This window comes from Rhopalosiphum padi, chromosome 1 (assembly GCF_020882245.1).
Source record: "Rhopalosiphum padi isolate XX-2018 chromosome 1, ASM2088224v1, whole genome shotgun sequence".
Taxonomy (NCBI): domain Eukaryota; kingdom Metazoa; phylum Arthropoda; class Insecta; order Hemiptera; family Aphididae; genus Rhopalosiphum; species Rhopalosiphum padi.
The window spans coordinates 45,012,428-45,021,310 of record NC_083597.1 but is presented as its reverse complement, the minus strand read 5'-3'; positions in this window follow the sequence as shown (position 1 = coordinate 45,021,310).

The following is an 8,883-nucleotide window of genomic DNA, read 5'->3' as shown; positions in this document are numbered from 1 at the left end:
AAATAAAAATTATCTAACGCATTAATTCGTTAAAATAAGATGGCACAGCCATCATTGACTGAATGGTAAATTATAACTAAGCAATTAACGGAGTCCGGACGTTTATCAATATCTATACACCATTGTGTTATTATAAGCATAATGGCAGACAGCAAATAATTCGCTCACAAAACACATTTTTATATCACACATCATTTAACTAGCTCAGTAGCACGTTTTAAGTTTTGAATAAATGCTTAAATTTCAGTATAAATAATGTCTGTAGATGACGTCGATACCCACCGTAAACACTTGAAACGCTCAAAAATAGGTATTACTAATGAATATGAAGTGTCTTGAAACTTTTTCAAAATTGATTCTTATTGCATACAACTGTTTACAAGCCATTCAGCAGAATATTTTTTTTTCTATGAAATTATTATCATTTACCTGCATATATATAGAATGTCACGAGTATATTATTATGTACATATTATTTGTACGATTATTTTTACATTTGGTATCTTATTTAAACAAAATAAGCTATATCATAAATATTTAACTTTATACTTACAGTAAGTATTGTGGTTATATGATAGCAACGGTTTAAATCTCTCAAAAAAATAATGTCGATAAGATTGTATTATTTTAATATGTACCTACTCTGCATTTTTAAAGGGGATTATTAAATACCTAGATAGGTACTAATTTACAAGACAATAAAACAAATCATTTTTTCTACCTATTTCTGTGATGTCGACGCTCGAAATCGTCACATCCCCGTTAGATGAGTCCAGCCAGCTTCTCTTATAGCAGTAGAAGCGATTAACAATTGTATTGTATTACAATACCATTATCGTTAATGCAGTGAAGCTATAGCAATATAGTGACGTATGATGTATTGTTATACTCAAATAATTTTTTACATAGGATAATAATGGTTTACATTGCGGCCATTCCACAACGTGATTAAAAATTTAAAATATAAACGAATTTAAAATGCTTTTATTCAGACATTAGTGATAATTTTTGTAGAAAGATAAACCCGATCTAGTTTCGACATCCTCATAATACAACAAGTTGAGTGGCCACACATATCTATATAGACTTATATAGACAGTTATATCCATGATTCATACACGATTAGGTATACGTAAAATATTAGTAACTAATATCAGTTTTACTTGCAATATATTATTGATTTAAAATTCCGACGACAAAATGGTTTATACCTAATGCACGAAGCATGTGTTAAATTCTACATCATTACACGTGATTTCGATTTCTAGCAAGACCATTATCGTTCATTGTCGTTTACTGGTGCAGGTTCTAGGATAACGTCCTCCACGCGTATACTATAATATTAAAATATTGTAGGTAACAGCCACTATAAGAGGTAACAATACTATGCGCCGTTCGCTTAGTCGTTGCGACATGCATTGTATGTTATCAAACGTTTTTGTCTTATTTATTGTAATTACTATTACAACTATTACAAACATACATTAAGCACAGATTTCTAGAAAATACACTACGCAGTCTATATCGAGATTGGGAAACTAGATACTTTCGTATAGTACGGCGATGTCGAAAACTATAGTAGTAATATTGTGTAGAAGTATATAATATGCACCCGCGAGATTTCTTCACCGCCGGAGAATGCGGATAGACGCACGAAATTCATAAACAAACTCGGACGTCGGTGATAACTGATAAGTGATAATCACACACGCGCATATATTATATTAAAACACACATCTTATCAGTCCGATGAATATGGCCGTATCGACTATCGAGGTCGTTGATTCTAATATTTCGGTTCGACTACACACGAACGACTAACAAGACGCTATAATTTTATTTTGTTTTTTTATCGCATGCGTTGTCGTATAACATCGTACAATAGGTATAGCAGACTAAATCAAATAAACGTATTAATTTTCAAAACCATGTTCTTAAAGCTATCATATTGTATAGGTATTATATATAAAAAAAAAAATTAACTGTGAATAATAAAATAATCCATGAGATCTTCAACAGTCATATTATGGTAAACCAAATAATAAGCACTACTCAAAGCGTTATTTATTTTCTATTATTTATTTATGGCTCCCAATACAGTTTTATTGATCAATTTAATCGTATATAAAATAAAAAAAAAAAATTGGAATAGTTTTTTCATTTGTGTCGAAATTACAAAAATGTATTGTTTAACGTATACCATAGACAGTTATCTGGAAATAAATTTAGACTTACCTAAACAACTTAATACTATTATAGATTGCGAGTATATACAAAGAATATATTTTTTCTTTCGTCTCATTGTTATTTCTATTATAATATGTCATTATGTTAACCATTATTTATTACAAAAACATATTTAAGTTCTAAGTACATCATATAATATTTAAAAATACATTAACTACATAAATACAAAATATTGGAAGAGGTTTTATTATAAATATAAAGTAGATCAATTCATCAATGTCTTACCAAAAATTGTATAATATAAACAGATATGATGTAATTATATATTTGTAAATATAAAAAACTATAAAAACATCAATTATATATAAGAAAACTTGTTTTTAATTTAATTAAAATTATTTTTTAATTCGAAGTACCTACTATAGTAGCAGTTAATATGCACGTACAATCATTAAAACTCATAAACCGAAAAAGCATTTACTATTAAACGTTTTTAATAGCTTATAAAACTTGTATATGTATATCTATCTATAATATATACGTTTGCAATAACAACTAAGTAATAATTGAAGATAATTTATGAACGTCGTAAAATTGCTTTTCCATGAAAATCACAGCAAAAATTATAAATACTTAATATCCATATTAACAAGGAAGCCTTACAAAATAAAACTTTAGTTCATCGTAAAATATTTTTGCACACAACAAGTGAATATTAGACAACTATGGGTAGCTAAACAAATATGCATGCGTGTATTTTCAAATACTACAAAAAAAAAGTCAAAATGCCATTATCATTTAACTATAGTTTTATAAAATGCTAATAAAAAACTTGAGTTGTAGTTCTTTAATGTTGTATGTGTAACGTGTATATTATAATATATTATATATACACATATAATATTATAATAACGATAAACAATAACACAACTGCGTTGTTTTCTTTCTGTGTGAATAGATACTAAAAAATCCATCAATCTCATCCGCGTGGACTATTGCAAAAGAATCGTGACCAAAGTGGAATTCGCGTACTTATAATAACTTTTGTTGGTATTATATATATAAATTTAAATGATTAAGTAACCATTGATTCATTTTTTTTTTACAATTTAATATTCTGAAAAATATGCTGTTATAACATTAATATACCTATTATGTCGATTAAATAGTTTACCGATTGCATAAGTGTTTAAACTGTTTAAATTTTGTAATCGAGTAAATGGTTGGATGATAAATGATAGGCAATAATAATATTATAATTTATTTGTTAATGTTTTAGTAGATTTCCACTTAAGTTTGAAGTATAACGACTGGTGGTTTGGTATACCTATATTAGAAAATTGACAACATTTCAAAGTTGAGTTTTCCATCTTAATTTAAGTGTTGATACGCGTAGTTAATGGTTTTTAAAGAAAACGCATACATATGGTAGTACGATGGTATGAACAGTACTAATAGTAAATGACACAATATCAACTTAAAATGTAATGTAATAATATACGTAGGTACATTTTTATTTGTACTTTAAGCAGTGCAGTGGAAAGGGTGTGAGCTATACATATCATCACGCTTATAAAATATTATTGGACATTATATAAACATTTTAATATTATGATCGATAGATCAAAACGAGATGGGACGGGAATCGAGTAGTAATATTATGTTCAAATCAGGCCACATTTACATAATAATATACTAAATAGTTTTTATGGTAGGTACAAATATAATATTTTCGTTTTAAAACGCACCGTGTTGATTAATTTCACGGAGCAGCATAGTTGATAAGGCACTTTGATAATAATTATTATATTATTATAATATACTCATATTATTTTAATAGGTATATAGATGGATAATTAATATATATTATTATATACATACTTATGACTATGTTAGAGTGTATAATTTTTTTTAAATTAAATTCTCGGAATAGACTGCCTTGGTCTAGTACCCCGTGACCTATTTCCACGGATTTGTTGTTACACATCGTCAGTTTAGTCGAATAATTGCATGTTTTTTGTTGACATAATATTAGAAAACTGTACCTACTAATGTTTGTCACGTCTTCACCTAAATCAGCTTCATAGATGTTTTTCTGCTAGTCCTGTTCGTTCGTAACGAGTTCAATCGATTCGGTTTCTATACTTAGTGAAATTATATATCATTATATGCCCTGTGCTGCATGTAGTAGTTGTACTGGTCGGTTGTCGTGGACCTTATAATAGTAATAATAAAAATAACAATAATTAAGAGTGATTATTATGAAAACGATTAGCAACGTGTTATTTTGTCAGCAATTCACTTTTTCTGTAGCCGTCTTACCTGTTAACTCGTGTTTAGTTGTATTTATTGTATTTATTGTATTAAAGAGTTATTTGTAAAAATATATAAATTTAATATTTAATTTGATATTTGTTATAACGATGAATAATATAGTAAAATAGTAGAGGTAGGTACTTACGCAGTCTATATTATCGAGACCGCCGAGTTCTTCGCTAAATTATAATTTATGTGGACGTCACTATAGTTTAATCTCAATTTTCATGTTAATAATAAATAAGTGTTTTATTACTAGTTTAAAAATGTTTTTCTATGACCAATTGGACGAGTTGTATATCTAAGTAGTTTTAAAAATGTGTATGTCTTTCTTGGATTCCTATTTTTACATGTGTAAATTGAAAGTAAAACAATACGTATACAATATGTATAATATATAAATACCATAAAGCTCATATTTCTCTTTGAGGTCACGTTATAATTGTATATAATCCAAAATATAATATACCTATACGGCTATACCTATAACAAAAGTTATTTGTGTGCGATCATTCGCGTATTGTAATAATATAGTGTCTAGTTAATTAATAACAGCGAACCTCCTACGTTTGTTTTCCAAATCGTAGTTACAGTTAATAACCGCGTTTAAACACATTACGTAATATTGAATATTTGTATAGGTAGGTACTTAAATAATTAAGAATCGGCTTATTTACGTAACGATAGCCGTATAATGTTTTTGCGAACATATTCCAACAAATAATCCATGTCTTAAGCTATCAAATAATGTAAACTGAATACCTCAATCAACATCATCATTGAAGGTGTAGTTAAGTCAAGGACGGGGGGTTGGAGATTCTACATAATTGTTTAAAACCTATATAAATAGATGTAATATATAATTTAAATTTATAGAAATATTTTATTTTAATCAGCGACACAGCATTAAATCTCAACTTATTATTTTTGTAATAATAATTAAAAACATCAAAATAATATTATACTTGACAATCACTATATGTACATCAATTGTTGATGTATTTATGATTTGTTTTTTGTACTAACTAATTTTATTTAATACAATTTTGAAAATTTCATAGAAATGTTAAAATAAATTGTTTTCACACCATGTTTTTTCATGATTCATATAATTAATAGTTTTATAACTGACTGAGGGGACTCTGTTTCAATACCTTATTTAGCTTCAATGTCAGAACTGCTCCATAGTTATAAGCCCTAGTTATGTCCATATAGTCTATGATCATACTTTGTCGTCTATAGTTGAATTAATGATACATTTCAATACGTTATTGGTCGCTTGGTATACAACAACTATGTTGTAGATATAGAAGTAAGTTGTGAGAACGTGAGATTTTGAATTTAATATGAATATATTATTTTATTATTAACAAATAAATCGAATGTCTGTTTCTATTTATCATCAATTGAATGCGTGTCAAGTAATGCATGTTTTTTTTTTAATGTGGCATTTCCGAGTACGGCCACCGTTTTAATCTATATGAGTACACGATAAAGCCATTATGGCATGCATTATTATTTATTAATTCGCTATAAATTGATCCGCGCCAATAAAGTATATTGTATCACGGCCGTATCATAGCGGCATTTACGAAGAGTCACGTGAGCACTGATCTTTAAAGAGGTAAGCAAGACCCATAAATAAATTGTTACCAGAGTGGCAGTATACATCACCACGACAACTGTACACCCTAATAAAGGGACAACCCCATGTCTTATTTTTACTCTTTTTAAAACACGCCAAGTCGTCATTAAGAATATTAACAAGAAAATCAATATAGGTATAGGATTCTACAAACGACACAAACCATAAATGGTATTTGATAGACTTCGTTAGTCATATTATTATATCTACTATTTATTATTAAATTTCTCATTTTAATAATATTTCAGATGGAAATAACGAAAATTGATCAAAAGTGGTACGATAGTACGATGTTTGTAGATTATTAAAATATGCATATTATTATAAAAACTAATATGCATTTTAGTTAAACTATATTTTTATTTTTATTCATAACAAGATGTCAGAAAATATTTTCAAACATTTAAACCTACGTTTGATATTCATATTCCACCATTAGTTAACTTCAATAAGTATAGAAATCAATAATTTTATATAATATAATATATCATATTATAGTATACTCTAAGCAAATATTTTGTCAAAATAGAAATTTATTTTTAATTTATTAATAAAGTTAAAAAATTACAGATGACCAGAGGTAAAATTAATAGGTGATAGAATCGATATAAGACTACCTGGGTATTGCCAAAATCGATAGATCTCATGCCTGAAGACGACGCAGGTGGAGATTTTCCACCCTGATATTTGATGATGAGGGAAAGCGGGTGACCGCTATCGTCCGGTAGCCCTTGGCGTAAAAATGGATATTATAGCTAACCTAACCGTTTCACTGTAAAATATTATCGTTATTACTATAGCGAACTACCATGCGAAAGTGAAAGACTCGCGGTGACCCAAAAACCGGGGCGAGGGCACGACAGATGCATGCCGGCGGACAACCACGAACGCGTTTGTTTTCGTTGCCGCGTGGGCCCCGTGAACCACTATAAAGATACTATTATTATTATTCAGCGGATACCTAATACACGACAGCAGACAGGTAAATCGGTAAGATCAAGGTGGAAACAAAAACGGTTAGAATATTGTCACGCATTTCTCTGTTCTTACCAATATTATGCACAATATATGATGTGACGAATATATAGTGTATATGAAGGGGTTCTCCATTGAAATATTCAGAATGACATCAAATTATTCAACATATAGTCGCCGAACCCTGATGCAGAATTTATCACAATTTTTAAAACTAGTTTTCTTAGTCATGACTCATGTTTCAGTCATGAACATTTATTTTGGCCACGTGCAGTTTTGCATATATTATAGTTTTTTTTTTTGTATATTTTATTACATATTTAACATTGTGCCGTGGGGTAAGTATCAAAACACGACGGACTTATATTTTTAATCGCGATAATTTGATACAATAGTTGTATAAAAGTAGTACACATAATACATTATTTAAAAATTGCTAAGCCGTGACTTAGTCGTGTTATCCTATACATTTGAAAATAAAATAATAATTTTACATAATACACTAAAATAAAATTATAAATTTTTATATCTAGTTTGTTCTCATCATAGAAAAATGTCTAGCTGACTGCTATTTTATCTTTGCGTTTTGTATGAGCGTAAATCTGATGGCTGCTTAAAATTATCGCATCATCTATACAAAACAAAAGTACACAGGTATAGGTAATATAAAATGCATATAATAATTTTAAATTATAGTAATTTTGCAAGTATTTACCTACTATAACTATGTAAATGATATACTAATATAACGTACCTACTTGATAATAATATTAGAAAATAAAATGAAACCGTTTTTTTTTTTTTGCTTCGATAGTTTTATACAAATGGTATCTGGTAAATGTTATGTTCACATCTCTGCGCTGATATTATGCTCAACGTCTGTCATTGAGTGAGTGGGAAAAACTAATAGAATCCATATAAAAATAAAAATACGACACCTGCTGCAACGCTGCTACTAGACGCTCCCAAGTACTTAAAACAATGTTATTGGCCCTCAGACACGGTGCATACAAATAATATACATATAAATGTAAGTATATTATGTATAATGGATATCGATGTCCTATTTGTCCACGTTATTGCAACATGCCCCTATAATTTATATACATATACATGGATATATGTATACAGGATAATAATATATGTCCTGCACTTATTATATACTCTTTGTTTTTGTTTTAAAAAAAAAATGTCCGTCTCCTTTGCAGTTGGCCAGACTGATTTATATCGTTTGCGGTGGGACCGGTAAATCACTGACACCCGCAACACTTTCTCGGGGGACACGTAAAGACTAAAGAGCGAATATGAGAGACGGAACGAGAAAGAGAAATAAAAAACGGTCGGAAAACGACGCTGAAAGACGTTGTAAGATATCCGTCGCCAAGGACGCGCGAGCGCAGGGCGTACGACGACGCGACGGGCAACAAACCGGATTTTACTTTTGCTTTGCGCGCCACTTGCTGGGGACCAGCTATATCGGCACTGCCGAGTAAGTTAAGCTCTCCACAAACCGTACAGAGCATAATATTATTATAATTTATTGTCGTTATATTATTATTAGTAGGTACCTATATTGTATATGTTAGAGAACGCAAACTCTCTCGACCGTCAAATTTGTGGTATTGGTAGTGGTGGTGGCGACGAGGGGGAAAAGTAAACGGTAACGGATTTATTGTTTATAGGCTAACATCGTACTTATTTCTAACCTATATAAAATAAATAGAGAGAGAGAGAAAGGAATAGTATATAATACTATAATT